The sequence below is a fragment of the Corvus hawaiiensis genome, chromosome 9, assembly GCF_020740725.1.
Source record: "Corvus hawaiiensis isolate bCorHaw1 chromosome 9, bCorHaw1.pri.cur, whole genome shotgun sequence".
NCBI classification, from domain to species: Eukaryota; Metazoa; Chordata; class Aves; order Passeriformes; family Corvidae; genus Corvus; species Corvus hawaiiensis.
The window spans coordinates 28,871,843-28,892,921 of NC_063221.1; positions in this window are offsets into that span (position 1 = coordinate 28,871,843).

Here is a 21,079-nt window from a genome sequence, read left to right on the forward strand (position 1 = left end):
GCAAGAGTAGGTTCTGTAAGCTGCAGTTATTCAGTTCAGCAAACACACCAACAGGCAGTGACTCCTCCAGAGCACACCTGAATTTCTCAGATTAGTCATATTTGGCTATGAAACTCTTCCGTGGTCCAGCAGAAGTCAGAGATCAGATCTTCTACTGGGATGTGAGAACCATCTGACCCAGTATTTCAGCAGTTACATAACATTTTAAAATTAGGAAAACAAGATAATTCATCCCTTCCTGCCTCCTTTGAAGGAAGGATTCATGGGTTTATGAGGATGTGACCTGAGTTTCTTCTAAACTGATTTGCCTAATTCTCCCAGTGAGAGTGGCCCACCAGCCAGAGCAGCAGGGATCCCTCATTCCAGCATCACCTGAATATGAGACAGTCCCAAATGATGCCTTAATTTTGTCTAGCCTCTGTTTTCAGGTAGCCCATCAAAGAATCACCATCAAGACCTGAATCCCAAGACTGACCTCTGCCAAACTGTAGGCTGGGGTGCAAACATTAGTAGCAGTTATTTAGCAAAGGCTTATTCCAAGACACGGTTTAGAAACGCCTGCAGTGTTTCCACCCTGGGAGACAGGGACCAGAGCACATTCCCAGCTCCTCGGAAGCCAACTGCCAAGCCCTTTGCAGCCTACCTGGGAGCTGGCTGGGTTGGGTTTGAGGCCTTTCTCAAATCATCTGCAGGTCCCACTTGCCACCCTTGTACAGCCAAACAACACCTCTTCGCCGCTGCTAAAAATTGCTCCAATGCCAAGGCAGAAATCAAGTTCTGGCAACAATTCCCTCTTCGTATTTCCACCTGAAAAAAGGAAAAAGGATCAGAAGACAAAGCAGCAGAAGTTGCTGTCTGTGGGGCTTTCAAAGTCCCTTGCCTGAGGCTGCCAGGCCAACACCTTGGGAAGAACAGCCTCTTTCAGGCACTGGCTTTTTGTTGGAAGTGGATGGAGCAGTGGCCAAGCCCTTCTGTTCAGTGAGGGCTCTTGATCCATGACTCTTTCATCATTCCCACCAGCCCAAGGTCCAACAAGGGCTCCTTTGACATCATTTGGAACTGAGCTGGAGCAGGGCTGGGCAAAGTCTTTCCCTTCCAGTGGGAGGAGGAAAGGTGTTTATGGTAACGCCTGGGTGCTCGTGGGCATCTCCAGTCTGCTGGGAAGTCACTGAGCAGTCAAGTCAATTATTTTTAATGAACTGGGCCAAAGCTGATTGGGTTATTTTGTAACATATTAGTTTGGAAAGCAGTGAAATTATTTGGCATCTTTCCCTGGCCATCACAGGGACCCCTTTGTGCTTCCCTTTTCCCCACTTTTCTCTCGTGTGTATAGCTGGCTCCCACATGTCCACTTGCTGATGCTGATTGATTGCATTAATATCACTGTAAATATTACATAATCTCCGCTTACAATGCTAGAAGGAACTGATGAGTTTTACTCTGCCAAGAGTTTTCAGGCTGGAAAATAATAATGAAAAAATAATCTCAAAAAAATAAAATCTCTCTTAATCTTTCCCCCCATATTTTTTTTTGCCATGTGAGTTTGCCATTGGCCCTGTTGCTGCAGACCAAGACAAGGCTGTATGGACTGTTTGTGGCCATTGCTTCAAGGGGACAGTGAAAAAGAAGTCACAGCATGGCAGTAAACTGTGCCTGGCCTCAGGAGAGGTGATGGGGACAGGGGATATTGGAAGATGACTTACGGAAAAAATGGATTTCAGAAAACAGGGTTCAGCTGAGCTAAGGAGGATGAGGATGCACAGGGAGGTCTGTACCTCATCCTGGTACTACGGGCCAGTGGAAATATGGATTTTTGGAGTGTGGTATCCTCTTCTCTCCACTAGTGTGTGATTTAAGCCAGTGTACTGGGTGTTTGAGCTCACCCCTTTTAGGATTTGAAGATTCCGAGACACGGGCTGGGGAGGCTGTACGGCTCCCCTGTCTTCCAAGGAGCCCTGTGGGATGGTCCTTCACACCCTGCTCAGGGAAGGTGGGAGGGGAGATGTGGCTCCTCCCTCTCCAGCACCAGCCCAGGGTTGTTTGACCTGGTACATGTAACACAGCCTCCATCTCGACCCTCATCCAGGCCAGCTCTGTTTCTTTTCTCTGTCTCCCTGCCGGAGACAACTCCAGATCAGGTTGCGTTCCGAAGCAGGCGCTCTCTTCTCAGACTCCACACAAAATCCATTTATCATATCAGCCTTACATTAGCCAAAGTATCAGAGATAAAAATTATCTTGGAAATCTAAACACAGATTCTAATCTAAGGTACAGCAGCATCTGTTTCCCATTAGTTTTTATTACTCGCAAGGTTCGAGCGGCATCACTCCCGCGGTGAGATATTTGGGAAAGCAGAGGTCTGCGCTTCCCAGAACTCCGGGTCCCATTGGCTGTTGCTGCTCATCTCCCAGGGCTCATCTGCATGGGAATAGCTGATTACTCAGCGTGAAGCGCTGGGAAGCGTGTCCAGAGCACAGGCAGGGTCCCCGGGCAGCGCTCTTGCCTGAGCTCAGGGTTATGCTGACTTCAGCAGCACCAGCACCAGGCTTGGACTCCTTTCAGAAGGCAGCTCAGGGATGTTTTTCAGAGGTATTTGCAATACCAGCCTGCCAGACTCCACTGGTCCAAACTGGCTAGGGAGATGCGGTGATGTGGATACATGGACACAAAGCCATGATTTCAGATTCCTTTTCTAGCAGAGCTTTTTCTGAGCTGTGCTTTGGGGATGATGAGCTCCACACGTGTTGCTGCCAAAAGTGACTCAAACCTGCCACTACTTCTCACCTCACAAGGCCAAATCCTGCATGGTTGAGTGTGTGGGGCAGCTTTTGGCTTAGCCATGGGGAGGCCACTTGGTCCAGTATAATGCAGCCACCTTTGAACTTCAACTTCTCTTGGACCCCAGGGAATTGTTCCAGAGCAGCCACAGCTCAGGGACACCCATGACCCAGCTGGGGGCCCTGAGGGCACTTGCAGACCTTGATCTTATCCCTGTCTATCAGTTTCTGAAGGGAGGGTGCCAGGAGGATGGACCAGGCTCTGCTCCGTGGTGCTGAGCAATAGGACAAGAGGAACGGGCAGAAATGGATGCACAGGGAGTTCCACCTGAGCATGAGGAAGAACTTCTTTGTTGTGCAGTGACCGAGCACTGGAACAGATTGCCCAGAGAGGGTGTGGAGCCCCCCTCAGAGGAGATATTCCAGAGCAGTCTGCACACAATCCTGTGCTGTGTGCTCTGGGATGACCCTGCTTGAGCAGGGAGGTGGGACCAGATGACCCATTAGGGTCCCTTCCAACCTGACCTATTCTGTGAATTCCCAGACCTGCCTCACCTTGGACTTTTGATGGTCCCCACTTGAGCTCAGCCCAGCCTGAGCTGCGTCACCAGCTTGCCTGCCCTTTGCCCTGTTCCTGTGCTGCTGCTTGGTTTTCCTGGCTTTTCCTTTAGGGAGCAGCCCTGCTCTTGTGCTTCTCCCTGACGCCAGCACACTTGCCGTGGTGTGCAGTGCCTTGGGCATGTGCTGTGAACTCAGCCTTGCCCCGCCGCGCAGAGACAAGTATGCAGCTCTGCAAACTACTGTTTGCCTCTGGAGACAAATTATGGCATGCTGCAATAGCTGAGGAATAGCACAAGAGGAGTATGCAATGAATCATGATGCATATGCACACGAGGGGAAAAGTTCAACCTTCTGTTTGCCATTATCTGACTCTTGAAAGCTGAACTGCTCAATTCTTGCATTTTCTTGTGGAGTTTATTTCTGTGGCATTTCCTAGGTCTTTCTGTCTGTTTCAAGGCAGGGGAAAGAGAGTTCCCTCTGCAGAACATTGCATTTTTGCTGGCTTGCAAATAAAAATCGAATCAAAAGTAAAATGGGATAGGAAACATGTAGTGTGTAACTCTAGAACTCAGTATTTGTGGAGTTGAACCCTTTTCCTCAGCTTGCCCAGCTGTGGTGTGCCTGAAGCCTCATGTGCTGCTGCACATTCTGGCTGGGGTGGAAGTGCCTAGAGGCACAGGGATAATGTCTTGGCTGCAGGAGGACATGTACCCTGACATGCCAGTGGTGGTAAAAAAAAAATAATATGTTTTGATTAGAGTCAGAGACATCAGGTCATGTTTTCTCACTACAGCAGTTGCAATGGGTTTTCTCTGATAGGGACAGAGAAAGTGAAGAGAGGAGATAGTTCCTCTCCACCAACTAACTCAAAGATGACTTCACATCTCAAGGCACCTGTTTTTCCCTAATAATGATAGCAAGAGGTCCCCACTTGAGCTCAGCCCAGCCTGAACTGCATGGCAGGATTGCCTGCCTTTTGCCCTGTTCCTGGGCTGCTGCTTGGTTTTCCTGGCTTTTCCTTTAGGGAGCAGCCCTGCTCTCCCTGACTAATCTCCTAAACCAGCTCCCTTGGAGTGTATGACTCTGGGCTTTTCAGGGCAGCCTGAAATCCCAAAGAATTACTGTGGAAATATAGGAAAATTAGTCTTTAATTCATTTCATGATTGCTATGCAGAAGTAGTCCCAAAGAACTGTGGTACCCAGGATGAGATACAAATCAGGGAATTGTTAGTCTCTGCTCAATACATTGGATTTTGTCAGACTTCCAAACTGCATAGTGGATACTTGTCCTTCCTCAGGCAAATGTTTAATGCAAAGAGCAGGCCAAGAGGTTTCCAATCATCTCTTAATTATCTGTGAACACCCACATGGGAGAGGTTTTTTTGGGGGGGAAAACAAAAGCATCTCCTTAATCTAGCGGAAAAATGAGATCCCAAAATAATGAGGAAACAGAAGCTAAACACATTTAGAGTGGTGACAAGATGTGGGTTTTCAAGAATGACACTAATTACACATTGAAACCCATTAACTTGGTGACTGGAAGAGTCTTCATTCCTTCCTTCCTTCCCTTGGCTGCCAGAACTCCTCTGGAGGCTGAGCCATGCGGGAGGTCAGCGACGGGAGTGCTGCCACTCCTGCTGTCCCTGAGCTGGGAGGAGGAAGTGTGGGAATGCCTTACAGTGGTTGTCAACTCACCCTGCTCCACAACCTGGAGCCTCAACCCTGACGCCTAAGGATGCCCATTTCTACTTGAGAAGTAATTTGGTCCAATTCCTTGGGCAACAACACGTGCTTTTGCTGGGATTAGGAGCGGGAGGAATAAAGTCACCTCCTTCCATCCCAGATCCCATTCCTGAGCTACCTTGCTCTGCTCCACACAGCTTGTGTGAGTTGGTTTTGTCACAGCTCTGTGCATGTCCTGGAGAAGCACGTGTGGTTCACGTATCTAAAACTTCAGCTTGTGTTACACAGCAGTGAGAGTAATTAAATGAACAGTTGCACTGGAACCTGACCTGCCAAATGGATCTGACCGAAATACACTCGTGATGTTTACACCAATCTGATTTTTCCAGATAGTCTCCTGGGGAAAAAAATCCAACAAAACAATACCCTCTCCCTCAGTGATATTAATTAATCATAGTGATATTTGCTTTCTTATCGCGTGCTCAAGCTGGCAGTGCAGTTACCAAACCTAGAAAACTGTGCCATGTCTTATCTTTTATTCAAAAAAAGCCAGCTGTGACTTTCTGAACTGGCTGCACACAGCAGGGAAAGGTCATTCTGGAGAATGGGCTCTGGGACCAAGCAGGGTTTGGATGTTATACAGACCACAAACAGTTTGGGATTAGAGATACTGGATAGGATTTTGCACAGTATCTGATACAGCAGAGCCTAGACTTCAAAGTTTTCCCAAAACGCAGGGATGAGGATTGTCTGTGTGGGTTAATCCTGCCTGTCCATGCACTGGAGGAAATACTGCAGCATTCCCCCTGTGCCCAGCCCCTCGGGAGCTGGAGGAGAATTTAGGTCAAAGTACAGAGAACTGTATTACAGCATTAGCACTTATTATCCAGTTTGATTCTATTAAGGGAAACCTGCAGTGAGGAATGAGAATGGAGCTGGCCCTTTCCACAAGTGCTTTAACAGCTGGTGGCCCAAGAGCTGTTTTGATGAAATAAATCACCCCGGTGGAAAATCTCAAAAGCCGCAGACTGTGGAAAGTTGACCAGATCTTTACTGGCAATATTTAGGGATGCTCTAAACAATGAGACAGTTGTTTGCCTCTTACTTTCAGTACCGTGCCTGGAAAAACATGATATCCCTGAAGCTTGCCTGCCCTGAAAGCTTTGGGATGCGTGGCACTGCTAAACCTGACTGCAGGATTCCTGGAGGGGCTCCTGTACTTGTAAAGACTTTTAGTGTATCCAATAATTAGCAGGATTGCCTTGAGCTCAGTTGGAGACAGCAGGACAGGCAGGGTTGGAGGGTTTCTTCCCTGGAGCCTGACTTTTTCCTGCAGGTATCCTCCACAATCCTGCACCTGCTGTGAATTCCTGGGGGGGAGGGGGTGGGAGGAAAGGCTTGTTGCAATGCACAGCCTCTGCCATAAAACCTGCGAAAAGTAAATACAGAGGCAGGGCTGAATGAGCCCTCAGATCCCAGTGGAGTGGCTGTAAGGCGCCAGCTCCCTTTGTGCCTGTGGCACGATCCCCCCTAGGAGCTGTGTGGCCTCTGGATGGCATCACAGGGAGGCAAACTCAGAGTTTCCATCTGCTAGAACTATTTTGGGTTATAACTTGAAGGAGATGTGCTGGAAAAAGCATCTTCTGCGGCAGAGAGAGGCTTTGCTTGCTCAGGCTGGGGAGAGGAGCTGGGCAGAGACTCCACACATACACAGGGCAGGTAATCTTGTCAAAAAGAGATCTAACGTTCACTTACTGCTCTTGGGAAGGTCTTCAGTCCAGCCTGCAGGACTGGGTGTCCTGTCAGAGGCTGGGACTAAGGACAGGCAAAAAAAGTAATCCGATCTAAGCTGCTGAGTTTAGAAATCCCCCTGCAGCAGCAAAAGGAGGTTAAGGTGTACAAGAAAGGAGACCTTTCCTATGTGGTGGTTGCTGGTGGCTGTTTCTGGCTAGGCTTGACCTTTTCTCAAATGCCTGAGTGCTGCAGAGGAGCTGAGTGCTGGCCTGAAGTGGTGAGGAAGTAGAATAGAAGTGATCTGCCAAATGTAATCTGCCAAAATCTGCCTAATGAGGGCTTTCTCTTTAACTGGGCATTTCTGGAAGTGGAAATGGAAGTTTAAGTACAAGGTGCACGGGTTGGTGGTTGGACTCCTCCAGGCAGGGTCTCACAGAGCTTTTTGGGTCACCCTGGATGAAGGGCCCTCTGCGGCACCTTCCTGCTCCTGCTCCTATCAGTGCTTTTCACAAAGCTCTGATGAGTGAGAGCCACCAGTCTCCCTGCTCATTCTCCTGAAAGGAAAACCTAATGACCTCCCAAGACGGTATCACTGGCACCTTTTCATAATCAGCAGAGCGCCGAACTTCGCATACATTTTCTTTCCCTACCCTGTTGTTTCTCCTGTTTACACTGCTGTCCCATTTACACCTTTTAATGACACAAAGGATCAACCCCCCATGTTTATACAACAGCTTTTGGCTATGGTCCCTTTGTTGTGGGTAAAGCAGAGAGCCTTTACTGAGCTTCATTCCGCCTTATGGAGCAGAAGCATGAAAATAAGTTATTACAGTCAGAAAGTCCCGTTTACAGGGGAAAAAATAGATCAAGCCCAGCATGTAACTGTGGCTGTGGGAGAAAAGATGTAATTGTTGTCTGTGCTAAACACAAATCTAAACAGGATCACAAGTAATTAGCTATTTAATAGGTGACTAAAGTAAATACTGCAATTAAAAAGCCTATTAAAAATAATATTAAAAAAAGAAACCTCGCAAGAAATGCAGCTTTGTCCTGGACTGCCAGTCAACAAAATCAACAAACCATTATGAAAAAAAAGGTCCGTGCATGCCCAAATCAGTAAAACACATAGTAATTACTTGGCACATTTTATCTTCAAAGTCCTCTGCATGAGCTAAGTAATTAATCCTCCCAACACCTCGGTGCGGTATGTGCAGCAGGCACCGGTAAAAGCAAGCTTGTCTTGCAGCCAGGTACAAATACCTTGTTGTGGGGCTCACTCTTGATAGAGGAAATGCCACTCTGAAGTCAGTAACAGGGGGTGGAGGTGGTTATCTCTTCAATGGCACTCATTGTAAGCCACTGCCGCTTTTGTTTGAGGGGGTGGTCTGAAGCACAAGGAGTTTAGAGGCTGCGGGACGCTGCCCTTGGATTTCCCATCATATTCCAGGATGAGTAGAGCGGCTTTGGAGAAGCCCCGGGAGCCCACGCAGCTCTTGCCTTCATACCTGTGTCTGAACCCCGAGTGCATCCCGGGGTCAGGGTGATCTGCCAGGCCTGAGAGCACTTCCCGACACAAGCTTTGGGTCTGCTGGGTTGAAATTAATGGCTTTCAGTTTAATTAGTTGTTTCGGGACAGAGGGAAAAGGCAGCTCCTCCTTCCCTGCTGTGATGCTCCAACAGCAGCTGGGGAGGGCAGGTAAGACATAGATGATACAACTTTGTGTGCCTGTGGTGCTTCGAGCCCATTTTTGTGCTCTCTGCTAAACAGAAGACAGTTTTCTGCTCTGGTCCTTCTGCCTGTTGCTCTGTGTGATGACTTTTTGCCATAAAGCCAAAAGGTGGGGTAAAGATAAACACAAGTAGTAGATCAGAGTGGAGTAACACGTGCGGAAAGGAGAGGTGAGAATGCAGTGGTGGAGCATGGAAAACTCACACTAACATCAAGCTGTGTCACAAACACATCCTAGCCTGAGCTCTGGGAGTGCCAGCAGAAATAAAATACCTTCCAGAGAGAAATCAAAGATGGTACCATCAGCTCCATCCATCTCCTGTAAAGTGCAGCAAAAGGCTGTGTGGAGCTTGGCAGGTGCCACGTGGAGCAAACCTTCCCACCCGGGAATGACTAATCCCACCCTGGCTGCCACTAAGAGACCATTTGCAGCGGTGGCTAATTGGGTTGAGAAAAAGAAACTTTCCCACAAAGAAGGTTGAGCTACAAATGGAAAAATACCTGCGCAGAGATTAATTCTGGTGTGGGAAGGAAGGTGCTTCTGCCAAAAGAAAGGCTGTATTGAAAAAGGGAATGCTTTCCCTTTGATCAGAGAGGCACCTGGGCAGCAAGGAGGAAAATGGAGGTTTATGGATATGCAGCTGGCAGAGAAGAGTGTTTTCACCAAAACTGAGATTTTTGTAGTTGTAGTTGCAGGTGTGATGGTGTGTGCGTGGAAGGGGAATGTTGCTGTACATCAGGTACAAATCAGGATGTGAACAACACCAAAATGTGGCTCCTGCTCCCTTCAAGGAAGGTCCTTTTTTCCCCCCTTTTTTCCCCTTCTTTCTTTTTTTTTTCCTTTTGTTTTTTTTTTTCCTTTTCTCCAGGCTCCTCTGCTTCTCGGCTCTCAGAGGAGCCCCATACCTGTCTTTATTCTCCAGCCTGCTGTTGATCAGAGAAAAAGATGTTCTCTAGGATGAACCCCCAAGAATAGGTACTCATGAGCATTATTAGCCTGGTCACCTCCCTGTGGATTTTCCATTTTTCTAGGAATTAAAACAAAAACAAAGGAGGCAGAGTTCAGAAACCTGAATGGGTTTAGTAACGTGTGAGACATTTCCCAAACCCTCACATCGTGCAGGCGTAAGTCATGCAGTGTTTTCCATGTGCACACAAGTCCTATCCTAAATCCAGAGCAAACTGCCAAGTGATTTCCCCGTAGGACACGGTCTGTGACGTACATCAGCTGGGTCATCAGCAGAGCCCAGCCCTGCAAAACAGCATCTAAACACATGCTGGGGCTTAAACAAGGAACTCAAGCACGTGCTTTAGGATTACGTGCTATCCTGGTGTATAAATAATTCCCACAACTCTGATTAGAAGCATGGGATGAGGCTGGTTTCTGTGCTGAGATATATGGACTTGTTTATTCGGAGGTTTCCAGGGAATGCCACCTTCCCAACTCTCTCCTTTGTGCCATTAGGATGTCAGGCTTGGCTGGAAGAGCTGTGTAGGTGACTCCTCTTTGAAGCTTGATCTGAAAGCACCGTGTGGAAACACTCCTATTAACAAAGCCCAAACTGTTACTCCAGCAAATATTTAACTGACATCAAATCCCTGCTTATTTCTGCTCTTCCCAAATAATTCCGAGTTTAGAGGGCATTTCATTATGTTCTTTTTTCAGCGTCTCTTTCTCAAGAGAAAATCTGCTTTGCCACACCAGTTGCTTCTGAAAGGACACAGAGGATAAAGAATGTGAAGAACAGGGGAGATTGGGATCTGTCCTTTCCAGAAGGTGATGGATTCCATGGCTCACCCAGGAGCTGCTGGATGCCCACTGGCAGCCCAGACCCCTTTTCTCCAGGGCATCCAAAATGGATCACGGACATCAGCAAACAACCTTGTGCTTCTCAGTGTTTTTCAGAGCAAATGTCCCAAGCACATGACTTTCCTTTCTGCCTTCCAGGGAGTGGGAAGCAGCATCCCCAGACTACACACATGACTTTGCCCTGTTTATCTCACAGTGTCTCTCGGATCAGACCCTCTGCCATCCATCATCCATTCAGAGACAGATTTCACTAATGGCCACAGTGTAAATATTTACAGTAAACAGCTTTAGCAGCTGACTTTTAGTAGCCACTGTGCATATGGAACTGCATAAACAGGAAGGACGATTATAGGGATGGAAAAATTGGCACAGGAAGGAAGGAAAAGTAAGAAACTAAAATGCTGAAGTCCTACAGTATTAATTAATGTAATAATTTATTAGAAATTACTCATCTCTTCTGAAGACCCCCAATACAGGCATAAACACATAGAAGTGTTTGGCCCTACAAAATTTTAAATAGCTCTGAAATTCATCTGATGTTACCTTTTTGACCCAAATGATTAGCCAGGATGTGGGGTCTCAGGGCTTGTTTTCACTAGAAGTAGATATTAATGATGGTCTTAAGTATTTCTTTAACACAATCCTGTTTATTTCAAAGCCTGGGCAAAATCCTTGTTCCCTGAACTCATTAGGAATTAAATAGCAGGAGGTAGTTTCCTTGGGCACTGGTCCAAGCCCCCTTTTCCAGCCAGCACTCAACCCAAAAAGCTCACTTCATCAGTCTCATTTCAAGGTCATGCTTCATGTGCTTCTTCAGTTACCCTTGACTTTTTCAGCTGCCTTCTCTCCTCGCTACTGTGATATTTCTCATGATGTTTTTACTACCTATTTCTCCCCTTTTCCCCTGTTTCCTTTCCTTTCCTTTCCCACCCTCCCCTCCCCTCCCAAAAAGACCCAAGAAACTGCACGAAATCCTTTGCTCCTTTAAAAGAAATTCAAATCCTTAGCCCTTAGCACTTGCTAACTCATGCTATGTTCTTTAGGCAGTGGATCCTCCTGTTTTGAACACTGATTCTCCCCTCAGCCCCCCTAACACCTATTTCTTCCATTTATTCTCATTAAAATATGTCTATTTGGCATCTCCCTCCCACCTGACAGTGACTTTGTGTCTTCAGCTGTTGTTGCTTGCCAGATGCCTGTGATTTCATTTCATTTCATTTCATTTCATTTCATTTCATTTCATTTCATTTCATTTCATTTCATTATTTCATTTCATCTTCCCTTCCCTTCCCTTCCCTTCCCTTCCCTTCCCTTCCCTTCCCTTCCCTTCCCTTCCCTTCCCTTCCCTTCCCTTCCCTTCCCTTCCCTTCCCTTCCCTTCCCTTCCCTTCCCTTCCCTTCCCTTCTTCTTTCCAATTCTTTTCTCTTCTTTCCAATTCTTTTCTCTTCTTTTCATTTTCATTTTAATTTCTATTTTTTTCTTGTCTCCATAAGGATCTTCCCAAGGGAAAGACACAATTTGCCCTGGTCTTTTAGCCAGCCTTTGCCCCTGAAGGGGGTTTTGTTTTTACTTTCCCTTTGAGCTGGTAAATCCCTGTCACCATGTAACACACAAAACAGTGACAAATTCCTGTGCACACTTTGCCTGTGGGTTCACAGGCACACACTTCGGACTTGAGCAGGAAGAAATATTGGCTCCCATTCTCCCCCTCTGCCAGAATAACTCTTCCTTTCCGTGTGTTTGTTTAACTAATCTGTGCTCAGGCCACCTGCTCTTCGAAAGGCAGCAGCAGCATAAGAAAATAACAAAATGCTTCAATATTTCAGTGGGAATCAAGGTTCCATGGCTTTTTTTGGGCACGGCAGCAGGGTATTTACAAGGCTAATTTCAGCTACTCAAAGCATTTCAGCAGTTTTTTAAAGGGGCAGCCTACGAACCTGAACTGAGCCAGGCTTAAACTCGGGTTTATCTATCCCAGGTGCCAGGAGTGCTCAGATCCACACTCGGTATTCCCTGGCTTGCATCTGTTGTATCCTGCAGGAGGCAGAAGGAGGGAGGTTATTTGACTTGGAGCCGGGCAGATGTCTGACAAAATAATGTGACCAAATTAAGACAGATGAAAAGTGGGGACACAGAGGGGGAGAAAAGTGAATTTCTTTTCCTCTTGTGGAAAATCCAAGCAGTCCAGTACCTGCTGCAGTCCAGATGGCATTCATTTCCCTCGTTTACCTAACTGGGGAGACTGGGATTTTTATTTTATTTTATTTCATTTACTTTCTTTTTAGGATTTTCTTGAAGCTTTTTTTTTTCATCTGTATTTTCATTTTCTTTAGAAGCACATGTCTTCCTGCTACATGGAAAAGAATCAGTAAGCCATCACCTCCACTTCCTAAAACACTTCCACCGCTGATTTTTCCTTTCTTTATTAAATGCATCTTTGAAAACCTGCTGTTGCCTCATTAAAAAAAAAATACAAAGCATAGATAAAAAAAAATGTAGTAAAAGGATTAAAAATTCTTCTAATAACTCTGTGGGAAAGATGTACCCTGTGGTGACTGGCTCAGGGAAAATCCTGCTAAATCCTGTCAGGTATTCCTTGGAGGAACATCACAGGTGGATCATGGCAGCAGAGGGAAATGAGCTTGTCCTTCAGTCCTTAGATTTGGGCTCCTAATCCTGGGAAAGGATGGACATCTTCTGCTCCATTGGGTTCATATTCCATGGGACACCAAGTGCACGCAACCACAAACCGTAATCATCAATTAATGATCAGATCATTAAAAAATTTCAGTCCAAGGCCTGCTGCCAAGGGAAACACCATGGACATTGTGTTATCATAAACAAACTGTGAATAGACTGTGAAAAGAGAGACCTTTCCTGACACAGAGGAAAGATTTGAAGAGAGCAGGAGGAGCGGTGTAATTATGAAGAATTTGAAGCTACAACATAAATACAGAATATTCCCCCTGAGTCAGCACTGGTCCAAAATATATGTAATTTTAAACTCATGAAATGCACCCATTAGACCACATGTGCTAAGGGTGTGGTTAAAATCAGGCCTATCTGTGAGTCCTTCGCTGGGCTGGAGGTCAGGTGAGGCACGGGTGTAAATGGTACTGTACCCTTGGTATGTCACATGGAGTGAAAAGGAAAAGAAATAAAAGAAAAGAGGTGAGAAGATGTGTATCAAGGAAGACAATTCCTGCTTTGATAACTAATATACAAGGATGAGGCTAGAAATGCCACATCAGAAAAAGGAAGAGGGACATCCCTGGAACAACTGGATCAGGTAACCTTGAAGGAACCAACAAAGATGGGGTTGCTGTCTTGGTGAAAGAAAACCAGATGTTCTCAAAAGACATGATTGGACTTGAGACAGTTCCTTTTGTTTTCATAGCAGGCTTCCCTTCACTTCTTCCTTCCCTAAAAAAAAAAAGAAGCAGGAGAACTTCTGGCTTTGTGTAAGAGCTCCTGGAGTCCCGTCACTGCTGCTCTGTTGCTGCAAAAAGCATCCCCCACCTCAAGTGGCAACTTCAAGGTCTCTGGAGGATAACCAGAATGTACCACATTGTCTGGTTGGAAACCCCCATGCCATTTAATAAATGTTTTGGTTTCTTATAATCTTATCAATAATTTTGTTCACAAAGACTGATTGCCAACAGAAAAATACTTTTGTGGGTCTGATCCAAAGTTCAGGTAAAGTCAATGAAAATATTCCTCAGGCACTCTCCATGTGGAACCATATTTTGAGCTGTCTTTCTAAAGCTTGCAGGAAAAGAAAACGGCTCCATTTGTCTAGTTGCTCTTTAACAAATGGTTTTAGTGTTTTTAAAATTCTGCCTTTGGGATGTTCATGCATCACTGAGCACCGTTAAAATAGAATTTGACATTGGTATTCACAGCAATGCTAAGAAAACTGCCTCTTTTTTATAGGAAGGAAAAAACCTAACCCTAAAAGGAACATTAAACACATAAATAACACGAAACATGCCTGTTTCCACAATAATTTCAATGATTCATTTATTTGTTTTTAGTCCAGGGCTTTTAAGATAAAGATTCATCATATGAATTATTTTTTTAGGTAATGCACACTATAAACATTTTATTTTCCCCCTCCCTCAAGATCTGATCCCTTTCCTTTTTACTTCTTGCGGAAAGCAAGATTTTTCCAAACTTTTCGTGAATAAGTGATGACGACGGGAAGTTCTCTGATCTCTTGCCATTTACAAGTGAGTCCACGTGGAGCTTTTGGATGGAAAGTTGCAGCAGAAGGTTCCAAGAGCTGCAGGGCTCTCTAGCTCCGAGCTGGGCTGAGTGTACGGAGATGTATCCCAGGCAGCAAAATCCAGCTTTTCCAGAGCAAGCTCATTTTAAAGACGTGTGGATGTGGCACTTGGGGACATGGGTTAGTGGTGGACTTGGCAGTGCTGGGCTAACGGTTGGACTCGATGATCTCAAAGGTCTTTTCCAAGCTAAATGATGCTCTGATTCTATTTTTTCACTCTCATCCTCTCCCTCTAATGAGCCGTGGCAGCCTTTTCTTGCCTGCACATTCCTTAGTACCTATGTAGCCAGAACCCTCTGGGATACGTAGGGAAGGATTTGGCTGCTGTAGGGCTGTCACAGGATCAGGGTGGCTCATTCTGGTCTGACCCTGGGGACCATGCTCTGACCCTGGGGACCATGCTCTGATTTTCCCTCTTCCCACATCCAGAGGTGTTTGTTTGGAGGTAGTGCGAAATTTGAGTTTCAGCAGCCTAGACTTTAGTCCCTGGATTAGCTCCTCTTGCTCCTCCCTTACAGAGAAGTTGTGTCATCTGGACAGGGGCTTAAGGGCAAGGAATGAGTCTGCCCATGACTTCTGGTGATTTAACAGGGTGGTTTATTCCATTAATACATTATGTTTTGAGGCATGGCCCTTGGGAGTCAATGGGAATCTTTCCAGTTGGTTTCCATTAATTAAATATAAATCGGAGTTGCAGCTTCAGAGGCATTTAACTATGGAAAAGCTCCAGTAATCACAAACCCCAGGACTCAAGACCCTACAGATCATGGCCCTGGGTGGTGGGTGACTATGACTTGCAGAACAGTCTCCTATCTCAGGATTAAGGCCAAGCCTTGGAAGGACCAGCTTGATCTCTGTTTAGAGAATACCGATTCAGGAACAAACCCTTTCACCCTTGCTAAAGTTCCCTCACCACACACACCAAAAAATGAAACATGGCATTTCTTCCAAGGTTAAAGCATGGCTTTCAAATATATATATGTATAAAATAGGAGATATATTAGGCTTGTGCTTGTGATGGTCTTCTCCAAATTCCGCGTGCTTCCTGCAAGGGGACATTGTTTTTGGTATTGTGCTCCAAGTTTCCAGCTCTGTGGTTGTCACAACTCTCCCTCACTGCTTCTCCTGTTTTTTTCATATTGTAAACTTTTCAGGATTGCAGCTCCTTTATCCATAAGGGAAATGGGTTTTTTAATAGTCCTTACACCACTGAGGAGATACAAAAAATGTCAGCTGGGTTCAGGCCTCAGATTTGCTGTAATAAAAATGATACAGGGGCAAAATTAATTAATGAATATTGAATATCAAATGTGGACTCAGTTCTAGAACATTTTGAGCATTTTTGTTTTGGAGCAAATACTCTGCTTGGGCTAAAATGGGAAAGGCTTGCAGGATTTTTTTTTCCAGAGAGAAGGTTGCTGCTATTTGGAAATACTGTCTCTTATGCCACATAGTAAAGTACATTTTTTTCCTCTTTTGCAAAAAAGTGGTGAGAAGCCAGATTTCTTATTTATCCAACTTGTCATTCCACAGGGAAAGGACTGGAGATTTAGTAATATCTTAAAACAAAGGATTGCCAATACAAATGCAATTGTTTCTTGCAGAGGCACATTAAGGAGACAACATTTGGAAGTGCTTCCAAAAATGCAAAACAAAGCTGGATGTGAAATAATTTTGAGAGGAATTTGTGGTATGTAGCAAGAGATGAGTGTGTGCCTGCTGAAAGGACAGATCATTTAAGTTCAATGAGACTTATTTCTCAGCAAGTCAGATATTCCGTGTAACATAACTCAGGAAGCCCCATGGGAGCAGCTGTAGGTGGGGAATGGACTCTTGGGTGATGTGTTTATTCACAGGCTCAACGGGAATCAGAGCTTTTCCAAATGGAGAGCTGTTTGTGTGCTTAAGACATCATCTAAAGTTGCCCAGCTGGGCTGGTGGGACACTCTATGTACAGCCAAGAAAACATGGATTGAATACTGGGACGTTAACCCGTAAACAAAACAGGGATCCAGGAGTCCTGTGCATAGGACTTGGCAACTTCAGCTCTTTGATGATAGCAGGAGAGGCACAACTCAGATCCTAGTTCAGCTACAAAATGTAACCACACTTCCACGTTCCCAACCCTACAAAGTTCTGGCTAAATTGCATTAATTTTAGTGTAAACAGGACATGTTTCATATTTATGCAGGACTCTGGCTGGGGTTGCTGTCCTGAACCTGAGCCACAGCAGATGAACATGTCTGCTTTAGCCTTGTTTTTGTTTTGCTGGTTCTGCTTACAGCAAACAACTGCGTCTGAGAAGCCTGGGGTCCGTGGGATCAACTGTTTAATCAGCTGTAGCAAGAATGTGATTGTCTTTGTTGTTAACCACTCAGCTATGAAAAGCGTGAATAGTATATGTACATTTGGAAGCACCACACCAGTGGTTTTGTCCCTGCTTTGCTCCCTCCTACTGGTCAAATGCTCTCAATAAGTTAAATATTTTGGAAGTCAAGCATTTCGCTGTTTTTTCTCCAAAGTCTGTGTTTTCAGTTCAAACAGATAATTGCATCTGTAAAGGAGAGATGTTTTCCTCACTTGGCTCTGTTAACATCATAAAGCACCTGCTAGGGCTGAGCTGCTTTTACCTCTGAAATGTTTGTTTTTCACCACTTTTTCTGCAATATAAATGTACCACTGTAACTAAAAAAGTTTTGCTTTATAATTTTTTTAAACCCTCCCTCTTTGGTATCGAAAAAATATACTCATTTTTGCTAGGTTTTGTTGGATTTTTTTTTTTTTTTAAATCTTTTCCTTAGACCATAAACATTTTCAGGCATGCAAGAGAAAGGAAAAAACCCAGCCAAATTTAATGCAACTGTTGAAGTGTCAGGAATGCAAATCTCCTGTTGCTGCTGTTTTGGTGTACACGGGATGGAGGATGACGAGGTGGTTCCTCCTCCCAGGGCAGCAGTTTTACATCCCTGCAAAGAGAAGATTGCACTCCCTCTCTCTGTCCACACAGCAGCCAGGGAGGGCTCTTTCTGCATTTTAGGGGTGCCCAGCACACAGCCCACTGCCCACACTGAGCAGGTGGGCTGAGAGAGGCCACTGGTATCCACCCAGCACCATGTTATCCTGGGTGTGGGTATCCATAAACCACGGAGGAGCAAACTCTGGCGCTGGCTACTCTTGGGCACTGCAGTTTTGCTTAAGTGAGCTGAAGAGCCGCTCATGTGAGCAATTGCTTCACTCTGTTGAGTGGCTGGGTGTTGCAAGATCACTCAAGGTTTCAGTTGTTTTCCTGGACGCTGGAATGTGCTTCTGGTCCGAGTGTTGACTCATTTCTCCCAGGAATTAGTGGCTGCTGGCTCTGGAAGTCCCGAGCAGCTCCTGCGCACCCAGGGGAGCAGGGTGCAGGGGCAGCCCGTGGGTACACACCCTTTCTGGCATCCAGAAATCGGATGTTGCAATGCTCACATGCAGATTGCCAGGTTTTTAATGGAAAATTAAAGGATGGCTGACCTCAAAATGCTGGGAGCTACCTAAACGGTTACATCACTCTACCACCCACAAGCGTTTCTTGTGAACTTTTCCCGACTTTCCTTCCCGAACCTCTCAGCTGTCATCTCCTCTGGATTTGGACAGGCAGCAGCATTTGGGTTTGGTTTTAAACTCCTAGGAAAGGCATTTCTGAGGTGCTGCTGAGTGTGGAGACAGGAGAGGTTTCTGATGACGCCAAGTGTGGCACAGATTCTGTTAGTATTGGTATCAAGGAGCTGTTGATATCAAGGAGTTGTTGTGTGGGAGAGGGTCTATCCCCTTTTCCCTCACCTCTGTGTCATCTGAATCTTCCTTGAAAGTAGTCAGAGGGGAGCAAACCAGAGGATCCTTTAAAACTGTCCCGAGTGTCATCATCGCCGTGTCACGCTTTTCAAATGTCAGCCAAAGAACTGAAGCGTCCCTGTTCCCTGAGAAACTGAAGTGTCTCACCCCCAGCAGCCTGTTTTCTAACTCTCATCTTCAATTTCAGGGAAAAAAAAAGGTTAAAAAAAGCCCAGAACAGATAAACATCTTGCCACATTGCATAACTCCTGCCCTCAGCGCATTTTCCATGCTCCCGGGCCAGACAGGTTTTCCATTTTGACTTTATAGTTATGTCTCACTCTTTGAAGCGACAGCTCTATCACAGAAATCTCTCTCTCTTGTTTTCTAAATCTGCAGCTGTTTATGTTTTTTTAGCTTCCAAATTGCTCTTGGTCCCTGGCCATGCTGGGGTGTCCCGAAGACACCAGTGGGAGAACAAGTGCTGGCTGTGAGGAGGTGGTGGGTGGTCTGCAGGGGAGCTGTGCCTTAGCCCTCCACCTATGCTCGGACAAAAACTGTCCTGCAAGACCCAAAAATGTGTTTTCCTTTCGTATGCAATCCCCAGGTAAAACTGGAACTCCCAGATTGGAGGCTTTGCCAAGAGCGGGCAGGCTGCTCCTTGCCTGCCTGTGCTGCTGTGGCCCATCACAAACACTCGGTTGTTTCCAACAGCCCAGGATTGACAGGCAAAACTGAGATGTCCTGGCACTTTTTTCCCTTCATTTTAGCATACAGCAAACCTGAAAGGATCAATTTGCCTGCCTTTTCCATGTGGTGGAGGGTGGCACGGAGGCAGCGAGGACAGAACCGCGTCCGTTCTGCCTTGAAGCCGCCGCTGCTGCGCCGGAGTTTGCCTCTCCCTGCCCGCAAAATGTAACCCGAGCCTCCTCCATGAAGCTTGCTCAATTTAAAGTTTACACAAATTGTCTCCTTACTTCCAGTTTTCCTTGGCTCTCGCAGGGTTTTATTTGTTTTTTAGTCCTTTTCTCAGAGGCGGTTTCTCAGCACCCAGCTGCCCCCTAATTCCAGGGCAGAGGGAGCCTCCAGGGGTCAGGTTTCCCACCTGGATTATGCTCAGCAGCCCGCAGAGCCCCAGGGAAGGGAAGGGCCAGGAGATGTGAAGGAACTGGGAGATGCTGGCTTGGTTATCCAAGCAAAAGGGAGGTGGTGAGGATGTTACAGTCCTGCAACATCCTAAGGACAGTGTCAGGAGGTCACTTGATGTCCAGGTATAACTTTACAATAAGGAAATTCAGGAGAAAAAGGACGGATTTCTGACAACCAGGACTATGTGATTCTGAGCACTTAAGGAGCTATAAAAATCCTTCAGTTTTATAGGGATTTTAGGTGGATTTCTGGGCAGTGCTATGTAATGAGGATAAGATTCGAGGATGAAGTTCCAATCCTAAAGGTCCCTCTGCCTCAGGACCAGACAGATTCACCTTTTCGGGGTCCTTTGCACTGCCAGGACCCCTTTGAGCCCTAATCCTCCCTCAGGGTGCCTGACTATATAGATGCACACCATAACATAATCCTTGTTATGCTTTTGTGGAGTTCCTTTTCCTGCTACTCCACTCACACACTGTGAATTAAACCAATTTCTATTGGCTTAATACGTACCAAAGATGACTTAATTTCATTTCTTTTTTTTCTGTCCTCAACCCCCCGTTAATTCCTCCCCTCAATTTTCATCTCCCAAGGAGCAGTTTTTGTCATGATTATCACTCATCATAATTGAGCCAGCCTAACCCATGATGTCATAATAAGAAATCAACTCTCTTAAGCTATTTTGTAGACAGCTCATCTCAATAATTCCCCTGCCTTTACCCTGACAATAACCTTTTATCTTTCTGGCCTGTTTTTTTTTTTTTTTAACCAGCATAATCAGTTTTGTCATGATGGTAGCCGTGCTTTGAGTGCCAAAAACATATTCCCAGAGCAGCTGTGATGAAAAACATAGTAGTGAATTTTGCAAGTCATTATTCGTCATTTGGCAAAAATGAATGGCAGCTCAGGCTCCAAGAGTGTTACCCAGAGGATGCCCAGGAAAGAAACCTCTGTGTGCCAGGGGCTTTCTTCTTTCCACCCAGATAGGACAGGCTTTCACTGAGGGTGGTCAGAATGACTCATGTCCTGCCAGAAAAAAGCTGGAACCCATTTCTTGGAAGAAACAGGAATGGAGGAAAAGCCTGATTCGCAGTGTCTTAATTTTTCTTGAAAAAGTGCTTTTGAAGGCTTGCCTTGCTGTCAGTTCAGATTCAGTGACCTGACAGTGCCTAAGCTGTCCTTTTCTCCTTGCTCCATTCCCTAAATGCAGTCACTGCACATTCAGGGGTTACAAATTCACACTCCTGACTTGCAGATTCTCAAATGCCTTTCCGACCCCAGGAGAGAGATTTCCCCATCCCTCTAGACTCCCCCATGTGATGCTCTGGCTGTGACTCCCTCTCAGCTCCATCCTTTCCACATCCTCTGCTCATTTTCCACCCCAGGCTCTGCAGCAGCCCTTTGCTGAGCACCAGGGAGAGGTGATAGGCTTGGAGCAACCCTCAGGTCTCCGGTTTCTGCTCCATTTTTACTGCACCACTTTTTCCCTCTCCATGTTTGTGGCTGGAAAACATCTGAGACTGTTTTCCTCATTGAAACTTCCA